This window comes from Rhamphochromis sp. 'chilingali' (assembly GCF_963969265.1).
Source record: "Rhamphochromis sp. 'chilingali' genome assembly, chromosome: 5".
Classification (NCBI taxonomy): Eukaryota; Metazoa; Chordata; class Actinopteri; order Cichliformes; family Cichlidae; genus Rhamphochromis; species Rhamphochromis sp. 'chilingali'.
The window spans coordinates 36,837,293-36,852,191 of NC_137932.1; the positions used below are offsets into that span (position 1 = coordinate 36,837,293).

The 14,899-nt window shown below is 40.1% G+C and overlaps 1 protein-coding gene and 1 long non-coding RNA gene across 2 annotated transcripts in view; both read right to left on the reverse strand.

Annotated features, from left to right (window-relative positions):
- LOC308397261 (homer protein homolog 3-like) overlaps positions 1–14,899 on the reverse strand; it is a 56,415-nt gene that overhangs the window by 40,599 nt on the left and 917 nt on the right. The gene's annotated exons all lie outside the window — the stretch shown is intronic.
- LOC308397453 lies at positions 830–3,055 on the reverse strand. The gene is made up of 3 exons (XR_013971768.1): positions 2,463–3,055; positions 1,698–1,760; positions 830–1,191 (listed from the first exon to the last, which is right to left on the reverse strand). It is a non-coding gene; the product is annotated as an uncharacterized lncRNA (long non-coding RNA).

Genomic DNA, 14,899 nt, shown 5'->3' on the forward strand with positions numbered 1-14,899 from the left:
GCTTCAAATATTTGTTTGCTGCTTTGTTTGCTGATGTATTTGTCTGGCAGAAACCTTCATCATTGTGCCTTTATCTGCACAAACCCATGTGTGCTCTGACTCAGCCACAAATTAACATTATGGTTATCACGCTTAAATTTTCGTGAAATATTTAAGGTTTTCATTACGTGTCCAAGGCATTAAACTATTTCACGCTTTTCAGCAGGAGAGATACTTTTTCCTTCCCATATTGCTTGAAAATGGTGGTCTGCTTAATAATGTGGAACATCCTTCTTTAGTAGTTTTTCCCTTTAATCGGGCTCGCCTGGCAAATATTGATCATAGGTGTCTGCAGAGGCGGAGCCAGACATTTGAAACACCCGGGGCTTAGCCCTAAAGGGTAGTATGCATGTGGGATTTTTTTTTTTTTTTTTGGGGGGGGGGGGGGGTTAGAAATGACTGAAAGATTAATAGATTAGATTAGATTAGATAGAACTTTATTAATCCCTCGGGTGGGTTCCTCTGGGAAATTCGATTTCCAAAAAAGCACAGCACTGACAGAAGTTACAGAGTTGCAGAATATTATATATATATATATATATATATATATATATATATATATATATATATATATATATATATATATATATACACACACACATACACACACACACACACACATATATAAATACAGAGACAATATAAATAAAATGAATGAAGGGGATAAATAGAATAAATAGGAATGCAAAATAAAAATACAAGTGAATTGCACATTTCAAGTATTGAGTCTATTGCACTGTTGACTATTTACAAAAAGTATTGCACAAGGTATTGTACAGTGAGGTGCAGAGGCACTACAGCTTAGTTGTTCCCCCCTCCTTTGTCCTCCTGTTTCCCCTCCCTCTCCCCTCCAGAGAGGAGTTAAACAGTCTGATGGCGTGTGGGACAAAGGAGTTTTTAAGTCTGTTAGTTCTTGTCTTTGGGAGAAGCAACCTGTCACTGAACAGACTCTTCTGGTTGTTAATGGCCGTGTGCAGAGGATGCCTGGCATTGTCCATAATGTCCATCAGTTTCTTTAATGTCCTTTTCTCTGCCACTGTCACCAGAGTGTCCAGCTTCATGCCGACCACAGAGCTAGCCCTCCTGATCAGTTTCTCCAGCCTGGATGAGTCCTTCTTTGCTGTGCTGCTCCCCCAGCACAGATAATAGGCTCTGTTTTGAGTTTTGTTCAAAAAAGAATGACTTCATATAGGGAAAAATATATATCACATGTGCGGGACACCTTAAGCTAGTATTTTAATTAAGCAGCAAGGCAGAACAAGGTCAGGGCTGTATCAAGACACGAGGACTAAACCCCAATTCAACCAGACCCAGAACTGATCCAGAATTAAAACAGGACTACAACAGTTCAAAATCAGGACTACTTGGGACTTAACCAAGACAGAACCAGAATCAGAACTAGATGATAATAGCACTAAAAATCATCATAGACCTGCACTACATTAATTTTTTTAATTCTACCAAAGTCCACTATTTAGATTGAGAAAAGTTTATATAATTATTTAGCCTTGTTGTGCAAACAAGCCTGCATAACTTAATAAATATAGAATTTGAAAAATAGCAAACCTAAAAAGAAACACTAGGTACGAGATACATGAGTACCTATGATACGGTGATACTTTTGGCAAACGACCATTTGACTAACATGTGTGTCTCACCTGCTCTTGTTCATCTCTGTTCTGTCCTCATTCTCCCTCTCTGTTCCTCTCTCTCTCTTTGTGCTGACAATCATCAAATATACAGATATTTACAAACTCTTCAGATAAAAACACAAACACTTTTTTAATTGTAACATCAAATCAGACTAAATGTTTATTTTTTTTAGATTGATAAATATAAAAAACATATTTGTTAACTTTAAGAGTAAAGAGAGAAACTGTCTGTATTTCTTAATTGCAAATGGCACCAAATTGTATTCAAACTTGAGCCACACTTATGGAGCTCCATAGTTCTGTTCCTGGTGTTTTGGTTGACATCTCTTGATTTTCCCATGTCAAAGAAACAGGCTCTGTGTTTTGCCTTATATGCATCCACAGCTGTGCCACCAATTTACTCATATGGACTCTACTAACCTATCAGAAGCTTCTTCAGCTCAGAATGGAATCGTCTGGAGTTTCTTACTAATTAACAATAAACTTAATGTATATGTACTCCTAAATTTGATCAAAGTGATAAAAAATAGACAGCTCTGTCTCTCTTTATTCTGACATTTAACTAATTCAAAATATATTTCAATATTTATCTAAAACAAAAGTTTACTCTAAATTGATGTTGTAGTAAAAATGTTTTATGTTTTATCCCTAAAGTGTATGTAAATATCTGGTTACAAATGTGAATATCCTGCTGTGTACTGAAATCCCTCTTGTTTTGCATAGAAATATACTGAACAACATACAAAGCATAATATATAAAATAACATTTACCTGAGTTTTTTCTTTGAAAGAAGCCTCTAATGTCCATTCTTATATTTCAGTACATAACTGAAACCGATTTAGTCGGGGAGGGTAAGAACTGAAAATATGAAATAAACACATGTAAGCTAAGACTAAAAAAAAATAGCATTTGTTCGGCTTTTCATTTCGCCATTTGTTGATTCACTTGAAGAGCAAGTAACGTAATATTGGTCAAGTGATCAGTTTGATATCAATCTTTCGTGATTCACCGTCATATTTACATTATTTGTACAGTACGAATGATTTGCTTTGGTACCTGGTCAGACTTAAGCTCTCCTTAGTATGGCTGGCTCCGTTTCTCCAACAGCGCACTCACAGGCAGCAGCTGCCCCGCCCCCTCGCTCAGTCGCTTAGTGCCTGAGCTCGGATCATACCAATATCAGGGGGGATTCACGCACAGTCGTAAATTCCCACAGTGTGCACTATGTGCTTCGAATATTGTGTGTACTTTTTCTTTTATACAGTTGTCAGCCAGGCATCTAACTATGAAAAAATTACACTCCAAAAGACCCCGGGCTTCTGACAAAACAACCCGGGCTTAAGCCCAGTAAGCCACCCCCAGGCTCCGCCCCTGGGTGTCTGAGATTGATTTCAGTGATACAAAGAGTCCTGAGACACAATTCCATCCATGGGTTTAATTGAAAAACAACTTATTTAATCTTTATGAAATTTAAACACAATTTGCATAATAATTTGGAATGCGGTTGTTAATGGAAAATTGTATTTAGTAGTCAGTATAATCTTTTAGTGATATAAGTTTGCATATGGTAGAATACTGCATGTAGTTATTTGTATTAGGAAATATTCAACCATGTATACTTAGAGGCATATAATTAATTGTGTGTGATCTCTAGCAGGCTGCAGGCTTGGCGTGCACCTCAGGAATGCACCCCCACGTCCTGGGAGAACGAGAGAGCTTGTACCTGGTTTTATTGTTTTATGGTAGGATTAACGTAGTTACGTCTGTTTTAGTCTAAGTGCTTTAACTGCTTGACTTCCTCACCAATGTTATCTAGGGTGAGGGAGGTCTACCCTCTTCCTGACCAAGGATGTGCCTTTTATGACTCTTTGATCAGCAGGACACACACGCGCGCACACACGCACGCGCGCGCGCACACACACTGAAGTATAAATAAAGACCGGGGCAGTTTCTAAGCGCGAGTCTCAGTCTGGAGGCTGCCCTTGCTAGCAAGAAGTTCTGTGTGTTTCTCTTCTCTGAGTCTTTGCTGAAGAAGTGTTTTAGAACATTTTCCCTAACAGCGGTGTACACTCATTGGCCACTTCAATGGGTACACATTCATGGTGTTGAACCTCATTTTGCTTTGAAGATTGCCTGCATTTTTTGTAATATAGATTATATTCCTCAAAGGTTTTACCCCATGTTGACATGACAGCATCACAGAGTCGAAGGTTTGTTGGCTGCACATTCATGATATGAATCTATCCACGCAATCCCAAAGGCACTCTATTGGATTGAGATCTGGAAGCAGCCATCAGAAGATGGATACAGCGTGGTCAGAAAACGATGAACATGGTCAGCAATGATACTCTGGTAGGCTGTGATGGCTAAATGATGCCACACCAAAACATCACCAGCCTGAACCACTGAAGCAAGGCAGGATGGATCCATAATTTCATGTTATTTACACCAAACTCTGACTCTATTATCTGCCACAGTAGAAAACTCAAACTAAACTCAAGTTTTTCTAGTCTTATGTTATCCAGTCTTTTTTTAAGTGTTTTTGATGAGCCCATGTGCACTGTAGCCTCAGTTTCCTGTCCTTAGCTGACGTGGTCTTCTGCTGCTGCAGAGGTTTGATACATTTTGTTACAGTGGTTACAGTTACATTCCTAACACTCCTTTGATATTTCTACCCTTTTTCAGACCATCCTCTAAAATCTGGTGTGGGAAAATCCCAGCACATCTGAAATACTCAGACATGCCTGTCTGGAAAAAACAAATATGTCACATTCAAAGTCACTTAAATCATCATCCTTTTGTTTGGTTTGAACTTCAGCAGGTCTATGTGCATTTATGCACAGAGTTGCTACCATGTGACTGGCTGGATAGACAGTTGAATTAATGAGCCATTCAACATGTGTACCTAACAGTGTCCTGTGAGAGTAGTTTTCCTATAATCAGAATATAAATGAACCCAGTTTTATAGTCAAGTCTACTTTACCTATCCGGTTGTTAAGTGATGACGTGACGAATCCTACTTCCGGGCCTAAAGTAGTCTGTGTTTAATATGGCTTTTGTGTTGTTAACATGTTTAATGTTTTGTATTTTCTTCTATTTAATCTCAAAAAGCTCCTAAAACAGTCAGTGATCACTGTTGACCTCCCTCGGCTTTTATTACCGCTAATTATTTATTTAAGCTCAGTTTTTAAAACCTTAGGATGTAACTACAGCCCAGCCCGTGCAGCAGTATATGAATGACTAACCTCGTATTGTGGATGGATTATCTCAGTTGTTCTCCTGGCTGAAGTTTGGTCCTTTTACAGCATCCTGCCATGCGATTACATTTGTTCCTGACCACCGAGAACACTCACGTTAACTTTTATTGAGTGGAAAAAAAGTTAGCTTGTTTATATTATGCTAACATAGCTGTGTCGCTAGCGGTCATGTAGCACATCATTATATACCAGCTAGCCAAACTTCAGTAACCCTACAAACGTCACTGCTGTTTAGTTTTCTGTCTTCATTTATGTTGGAAGTGATAACAGAGCTGTACGTTTTAATTTGTTTCCAAAGCCCCGCAGTCAGGACATGCTATATTGTATTTAGATAGAAGCTAGCGAGCTAACTTCTAACTCCGTTAAATGTCATAAATTCCGTTTTCATGGATGCCTGGATGTTAAACTCAATTGTTACACCTGGTAGGCAAGGCAAGGCAAGTTTATTTGTATAGCACAATTCAACAACAAGGTGATTCAAAGTGCTTTACAGAGACATTAGAAACAAAAACAAATAAGAGCAGAACGCTGGTAGAGCAGAACGCTGATCATTTTATTAAAGATGAAAGACTTTAGACAGTTTTTCAACTCTCAGTAATGCCATAGTGCTCGTTTGATATATGGACCTGCAGCGGAGTTTAGGCCCAGACACGGCTAGTGACGTCAGACTGAACAACCGGATTCTAAAAAAAACCCTGTGTTTGTCAGAGTTCGTCTACAGATCAGTCAGCTAGATGACAGCTTCACCTTCTCCAGTCTGATGTATTAGAGCACCATGTGCCCAACATCAAGTCAGTTTCATTTATAAAGCCCAGTATTGAAAAAAAAAAATCCCAAATGTGCTCAAGTGGCTTTACAGATTTTAGAGCATGGACCTTCGATTTGTGGAAATGTACCCTGATTCATGTGGGAGAGAAAATATTTCAAAAGACTGAAAAAAAAAACTGTGTGTGAATTTTAAAAAATGCTGACAGCTTTGCTACAGCAGGAGATGTGATTGCAAAGACTGCAGATGGTCTAAGGCCATGTCCACATGAATACATTTTCATTTTAAAATAGAATCTTGATGCAAACGACCTCTTTCCAGAAGAGTGTTTCACATTCATACCATTCATGTCCGTCTGCCTGAAAATGCACCATTCAAGTAGACCGAGTGTACCTCCTGTGCATTTAGGCAGGATTGTCATGAAAGAATGCAGAATTTCCCTGCACAATTATCACAACACAAGGTCACCGACACCTGCATTTGATTTTAAATTCAATACTGCTAGCCAAGCCAGAGATGTCTTTTTTTCCTTCCACAAAAAAGTTATGGGGTAGAAGCATGGTGCATAAAGGAAGGATAAGTAGTGACTGATCAGACACGATCCAGAAGTATCTTAAAGTTTCAGTTTCAGGCTGTGCAGAAAATGAAAATGGGTCAGCAGTGTTTCCAAATGCTTCTGCTTTAGGGGTCCTAAAACAGCAGAGAGGTGGGGGATGCTAGTGGCTGCTGATGAGTGAGGTTTTGACCCACAAACATGGATTTGTCCTAATTTCTGCATCCATCTGAAAAGGGTTAAATTCACTCTAAACGAGCACATCAACTGAGCATCACTGTTCACCATCTGTGAATTAAGACAACAAACAACAGGCAGCCTGCTGTGGCTTTGCACCCTCTGGGAGCGTCGGGATTACCAAAACAGGAAAATGTTTTTGCTTCTCTTTGTTCTTCTGACAGTACTTCTCCTTTAAAGGGTCTGCTTCCTCCGACCTCTGAGAGCCAGTAGCCCCGCGTCCACCTTTCCTGAGCCAGCGAAAGTGCCTGGCATGTCGGGCAACATGACACGCTACAACTACATACCAAAATAGCACAGCTAAGTGAAACACCAGCTCATATTGTAGCTGCAAAACAAGTCCCCATATCTGTCCAAATTTCCAACTCTGGCACAAAGTAAGGAAAGCTTTGGAGGTTTATGGTTGTCACTTTAGATTTTCTTTTATTAGAAGAAGTTGAACAACTCATCAAGCAGCTCCACGGTTCACTGATTTCACTTTAACTGGAAAAACGCCCTAACGTGAACTCCAGCTCTGCTAAACAGCAGCACTGCACTTATGTGAAGGTCAGCTCCTCTTGCAGGAGGCTGACTGTTGTCACGATTTGTGTAGGTGACACAAAGCCAGAGTGTTTTCTGTATTCAGGGCATGAAAGACAGGTAGAAACACAAAGAAAGAGCTGATTTTTTCCCCCCATCGTTTCACTTTTATGTACTTTCAAGACAGCAAAATGAGGTAAGATGAATAGAAGTGAGTCAAGATGACTGGTTATTAATTCAATTATGCATGTCTCAAGAACAGCAATTAAGAGGTTATTCTCCCCACAGAGCAGCTGGTTTTGTCCTTGACCAGAGCGAGGACACAGATAATCCACTTTACTATCATTATACTGAGGGTAAACTGAACATGTTCAAAGTGTAGACACCCTGTACGATGCACATGGAGGCTGCTCTGTGACGTTACAAAACATTTCAACAGTAAATGAGCTTATATTGGTCTGAAATATCTTAATCCTTTCCTATGACTCCACAGTAATTAATCATCATTAATCATAATCATACTCTGCCACATGCTGTGCTGTATAACCATGAATTCAGACAACAACAAACTCCAATCCTCTAATGCGCATTTATGTAAAAGCTTCAATTTTTAGATGAGAAACTGATAGCCAGGAGCTTAGCTTCTCATAACGACAGGAAGCAAGACAACAGCTAGTTTCAGTTGCCTACAGGAAACAGCTTTGATGCACTTATTTCCACAGACTGTATATATACGATGGATGTAGCATGGAGGGTGTCTCGAAAGTGAAGCAAATTCAGAAATACCTTAAATCTGCATTCTCACTAAGCTTTCTCATTGGCTAATTTCAAGTCTTCACAGGTTCATTTCCTCTGGTCCACACAGAGAAAACTAAGAAAACTGTGGTCAAACCACAAATGTGTCACATTCAGTCCACTTATTGGCCAGATATGGAAATAGAAATAGCTCTGGTAGCTGATGGAAGTCATCTTAAAGAAACTGCTTTGTAGTTCTCTTGGACCCAGACCAAAACCATCTCTTCCAAAGGGGTCTTGGTGTGAATGTTTTGGTGTGCACCGAATTGTGATTAGGATCTTCACAACTGCTTTTCCAAAATTAAAATAGGCAATAAAACGTTGGTGTGTTTTAGCTGGGCTCAGGCTGAGGCTCCCTTATGATTGACAAATCACTATTGTATGACCATGAAGTTACCTCGGTTTCTCAATCCTTTACTCATTCAGTGTTTGAACAAAAAAAAACAAAAAAAAAACTCCTTATGCGGAATTTTGAGAAATTAACTGGCCACTCCTTCTCCAAAGAGTCTACTGTTTAGTTTTTCCAGCCAGTGGCTGTTTTCTTGGAAGCCTGTTTTTCACTTGGCACATCTAGCATCACAAATGTCATTGCAGTGAATAAAAGGATGCACATTCCTAATCCAGCTAGTTAGCTAGCATTGACCTAGTGGGGCAAAAAAGTATTTAGTCAGCCACCGATTGTGCAAGTTCCCCCACTTAAAATGATGACAGAGGTCAGTAATTTGCACCAGAGGTACACTTCAACTGTGAGAGACAGAATGTGAAAAAAAAAATCCATGAATCCACATGGTAGGATTTGTAAAGAATTTATTCGTAAATCAGGGTGGAAAATAAGTATTTGGTCAATAACAAAAATACAACTCAATACTTTGTAACATAACCTTTGTTGGCAATAACAGAGGTCAAACGTTTACTATAGGTCTTTACCAGGTTTGCACACACAGTAGCTGGTATTTTGGCCCATTCCTCCATGCAGATCTTCTCGAGAGCAGTGATGTTTTGGGGCTGTCGCCGAGCAACACGGACTTTCAACTCCCGCCACAGATTTTCTATGGGGTTGAGGTCTGGAGACTGGCTAGGCCACTCCAGGACTTTCAAATGCTTCTTACGGAGCCACTCCTTTGTTGCCCGGGCGGTGTGTTTTGGATCATTGTCATGTTGGAAGACCCAGCCTCGTTTCATCTTCAAAGTTCTCACTGATGGAAGGAGGTTTTGGCTCAAAATCTCACGATACATGGCCCCATTCATTCTGTCCTTAACACGGATCAGTCGTCCTGTCCCCTTGGCAGAAAAACAGCCCCATAGCATGATGTTTCCACCCCCATGCTTCACAGTAGGTATGGTGTTCTTGGGATGCAACTCAGTATTCTTCTTCCTCCAAACACGACGAGTTGAGTTTATACCAAAAAGTTCTACTTTGGTTTCATCTGACCACATGACATTCTCCCAATCCTCTGCTGTATCATCCATGTGCTCTCTGGCAAACTTCAGACGGGCCTGGACATGCACTGGCTTCAGCAGCGGAACACGTCTGGCACTGCGGGATTTGATTCCCTGCCGTTGTAGTGTGTTACTGATGGTGACCTTTGTTACTTTGGTCCCAGCTCTCTGCAGGTCATTCACCAGGTCCCCCCGTGTGGTTCTGGGATCTTTGCTCACTGTTCTCATGATCATTTTGACCCCACGGGATGAGATCTTGCGTGGAGCCCCAGATCGAGGGAGATTATCAGTGGTCTTGTATGTCTTCCATTTTCTGATGATTGCTCCCACAGTTGATTTTTTCACACCAAGCTGCTTGCCTATTGTAGATTCACTCTTCCCAGTCTGGTGCAGGTCTACAATACTTTTCCTGGTGTCCTTCGAAAGCTCTTTGGTCTTGGCCATGGCGCAGTTTGGAGTCTGAATGTTTGCGGCTGTGGACAGGTGTCTTTTATACAGATGATGAGTTCAAACAGGTGCCATTCATACAGGTAACGAGTGGGGGACAGAAAAGCTTCTTACAGAAGACGTTACAGGTCTGTGAGAGCCAGAGATTTTCCTTGTTTGAGGTGACCAAATACTTATTTTCCACCCTAATTTACGAATAAATTCTTTACAAATCCTACCATGTGAATTCATGGATGTTTTTTTCACATTCTGTCTCTCACAGTTGAAGTGTACCTCTGGTGCAAATTACTGACCTCTGTCATCATTTTAAGTGGGGGAACTTGCACAATCGGTGGCTGACTAAATACTTTTTTGCCCCACTGTAGCTAGCTGATCAGCTCCATCCTCATCAAACTATATATTCATGTACGCTGGCTATATCCATCTTACATTAATTACAGCAGTTATCGCCACCTTAAACAACAAATGTAGATGGCTCCACATTTCTGTATAAAAGGATAAAGAAGCATGATACATGTATTGAAATTGTCTTCATGAGCTAGCTAAATCCAGACCTGCTGCATCTAACTGCTTTTTCAATTTCACAAAACACTAAAACAATAAAATCCCACAAGCTAAAAAAAAAAATCAGAGTTTGCTTTACTCAACTAACAGTTAAAAAGAAAAAAATGATGAAGCTGACACCAGCACCTCATTATTTTTATGATTTAAACATACAACTGATTGTCAAGGCCTAGAAGAGAAGAGAGGACTCAACTTTTGTTTCTTTTAAGAGTCCATTATTTGTCAGTGAAGCTTTCATGTGCCTGAGGCCTTTTATACTGACTGTGTTCACTGAGTGGGCAGAGTTGTGTTCAGCCAACCAACAACAGGTTTCTGTGAATGAGGAATGCTGAAAAATATTTCAGTAAAAACAAATTTCCCACACGAGGGACTAATAAAGGTTATCTTATCTTATCTTAAATGTGAAACTCCATGTTTTAAGCTACAAGCGCTAAATTGCTCAAAGAAAGTGTTTCACACAACCCCCCCCCCCCCCCACCCAAAAAACAGAGCAAAAAAACAATGAGTTTAACTTGAGTCAAGAATATCCACAGTATATTTTTACACCACAACATTTTTTTAACATTTGTAGTTATTTTAAACACCGAGGCTTAACATGCAAAACATGCCAAGAGCTCGTACAACACGATGCACTTGCAAGACAATCCAGCAGCGCAGGGAACAGCTGAGCCGCGACAAAGTGTGTGACAGGACGACAGCGTGATAAAAGGGACACCAGGTGATGACAGCGAGGGCAGCACAACATGCTGACAACATTTGCACATCACGACAAGCATGAAACCTCCACTCTGCGAATCACATCTTACAGCTTGTTACAGTTTCCACAGATACCGAGCAGAGGATTAACACGATGGGGAGGATGAGATGAGGGTGGATTTTGTTCAAAGGCAAATAAATATTTAATGAAGCAGGGATGGGAGAATTGATCCCCAATGTATTAATACCTGATGTCTTATTTTGGAGAATCAAAAAAAAAAAACCTAACTGTAAAAATTCACAATTTCATGATGTAATGGTGACATTTCCATTAATAGCTGCCCTACTTTAAATTTTACAAGCGTCCCTATATTCATACTGAGCTACTTTTTACACTTTTTTTTTTAAACCAAATAATATTAATAGATACCAAACTTATACGCTTTGAATACCCCAGGCGTTTGTAATTAAGCAGCTTCTGCTGAGTGAAAGGTACACACAGTGACCTAAAGCTCAGCATTAATTGGTAGGAGGTATCACCCATCCCTATCAGACAGAGCAACAACACAGAGACAGCGGTGTGTTTGTACCTCTCTCGGTGTAGCGGGTACATTTTACAGCTGGCAGACCACTCCTCTGCAGCAGAACAAGAAGGAGATAGTTCAAGTTATAAGGTGAAGCATAAAACCTGCTGATCTTACCAGCCACTGCTTCAGGGGGTCCACATCAAGAGGTTGGGACATTGTGTAAAATGTCAGTGAAAGCAGAATACCGTGATCCGCAGATCTCATAAACCCATGTTTTATTCACAACAGACATTTTACTATTTCAGGAAAAATATTAGCTCATTTTGAATTTGATGGCAGCGACACGTCAATAAGTTGGGACAGGGCCATGTTTACCACTGTGTAGCATGCCCTCTTCTTTTAACAACAGTCTGTAAATGTCTAGGAACTGAGGAGGAATGTTGTCCCATTCTTGTCTGATACAGGACTTCTCAAAGTGTCTTCTTTCTTGTATTTTTGGTTTCAAGATGCTCTAATTGTTCTCAGTTGGTGAAATTTGGTCTCTACTGCAGGCAGCTCAGACTTCTACTATAAAGCAATGCTGTAATAGATGCAGTGTGTCGTTTAGTATTGTCTTAATGAAATATGCAAGGCCTTCCTTGAGAAAGACATGTGGATGGGAGCATTATATTGCATGTACACTTTTCAGCATTATTTGATGCCTTTCCAGATGCACATGCTGCCAATTCCGTAGGCACTGATGTAGTGATGAGTGTTGATAACAAGCCGGATAGTCCTTCTCCTCTTAAATCCAGAACAGTGTCCATGTTTTCCCAGAAGAATTTAAAATTTTGATTTGTCTGACCACAGAACATTTTCCCAGTTTTCCTCTATCCATTTTTAGTGAGCTTTGCCCAGAGAAAATGGCAGCATTTCTGGATTATGTTGACATATGCCTCTTCTTTGCATCATAGACCTTTAACTTGCATTTGTGCATGCAGACAGTGATTTCTGGAAGTGTTGCTGAACCCATGCAGCGATTTCCATGAAAGAATCATATCTGTTTTTAATGCAATGCTGTATGAGGGACAGAAGATCATAGGCGCCCTGTATTGATTTTCAGCCTAGTCCCTTGTGCACAGCGATTTCTCCAGACACTGAATATTTTTGAATTATATTATGTACTGTAAATGAGGAGACATTTAAAAGTCTTCATATTTTTTCATTAAATGCAGACCTGTTGCCAAATGTCATTATGGCAAAATGTTGTTTCCTTTCAGTAACACTTACTTTTTCAGCATTTTGTTGCCCCGATCCAACGTTTATGAGATGTTTTGCTGCCAATAAATTCAAAATGAGCTAACATTTTCCATGGAAGAGTAAAAGTGTTACAATTATTTGGAACTGGGGAGGTTGTTGTACTTATCAACAGTACCAAGAGAACATGATCATATCCTGCACAAAACACTTCAAGGATCATAAATAAGATAAGATAACCTTTATTAGTCCCACACGTGGGAAATTTGTTTGTGGTAAAAACAAAGAATTTCATTTAGGTTAGACCTGCTTAAAAACACACATGAAAAAGACTTACACTTAAGACCACAGCTCCATTTAAAAATAGTACTTATACATAGTTCTTGTGTCATTAACACACAATAAACCCATTCATTAGGCTCCTCCAAATGCTGCCCGAAAATGCAGATTTTCTGAACCATTTTTAATGTATTGCTGTTGCCGAGCATTGATGTTGAATTAATAGAAACTGGTCATAAACTTCACCCTGTCTAAATCTGCAGCCTGTTACCTCAAGCTAGAAGGTGTTCATTATATCAAGACTGCATCTCCATCCATTTCCAGGCTACCCATGTCAGAGGATAAGAACAAGAACTCCAAGACAAGCAGCACGGCTTGAAAGCACCTGTGTGAAAATTCATTTGGTTTATGGACCTGAAGCGACTCTTAATCAAGACTCTGCTCCATCTGTCAAGTGTGCAGAAGAGCTGCAGGCCGTCTCTGGATATTATGAGTTCTGCAGACTCCTGTTTGAGAGTACACGGTGGCCCAGTGACTAAATCTAGCTTTTTTTCTCCTTTTTTGCCATTTGGCCCAGGTGACTGAATCCTGCTGCCTCTCTGCTGCTCAGAGGGATGAAGCAGAGTTGATGCCTGGCTTAAGCTCTGACAGTGAAAATGCATCAAACACAGGCCATCGGAGCAGATGTTTTCTTGTTTGTTACTGTCAGAGGACCATTTCCCCGCTGGCATCAACAGAGTGGATACAGTCTACTTTAAGCTTTTAGCGTTGACACAGCAAAAGAAACATTTGTGGTTTCAAAGCCCTGAAACCACAAATATTTCCATGACTTTGAAACCTCGAACCTTCAAAACTAAGAATTGAATGTGTGGGTGCTTTACAGCAGTTTGCAATCACTTTGTAAAAGTACTCCAATCACTGCACTAACACAAGTGAAATATTACAATTCATACTGGAATTTCAGGTATGTATAGCTACTTGTTGTTGGCCAGTTTACTTTATTTATTTTTTTAATGGTAATTGTAAACAAAAAAAGAAAAGGTGCCGCTCAGGTGCGTCCTCGGACTATGCCCCGCCACATAAATGTTAACCTGACCAACTCAATTTTGGCCCTGGATCCAACCAAATAAATAAAAGAAAATATTAAGCTCAATGAAAAACTGTTCAAATCTGAGTTTCCTGGATGACAGTTGTCTTACAGTGCAGATTTCTAGTCTTTTCCATTATCACATATTTTCCATCCATCTTCTTCTGACTATCTGGATCCGGGGTCACAGGGCAGCACTTTTAGCAGATATGCCCAAAAGTCCCTCTCCTCTCTCCAGACACCTCTTCAAGCTCGACCCTGAGGCATTTCCAAGCCAAATATTTTGCTGGCAAGAAAATAAATGTTCTTGAAATGTATTTTAGATCACATTTTAGCTGTATAGGAGCACACGTTTTAGGAAACGGGGTCTAATCTGAGCAGTAAACGGGTAAATATCGGCACTGTTGCATTACTGTGCACTGAGAACGATTACATTAAGTAGTTTAGACTGCAAATAAATAGAATGTAAAACCACAATAATGCAATAATGCAGTGAAATCGGATCCTCCTGCGGGTGCCAGCTTATCGTGGCGCATCAGTGAAATCACATTAAAGATAAAAGATGATGCTCTCGTGCTTTGCATTCATTTAAGGAGCATCTTAAAGCGCCATATAAGTCTCCCAGAGGTTGGAAGCTAACAGCTTGGACTCTGGTAGTGGGAAGAGGGTTCAGGTGTATCTGAAGCCTAGCTGGAGACCTGCACGTATAATTGAACACACGCAAACACACTGACAGAGTTAATGAGATTGAGCGCAGCATGACACCAACAGCATCCCAATAAAAGCCACCCAGGATCCCCTGCA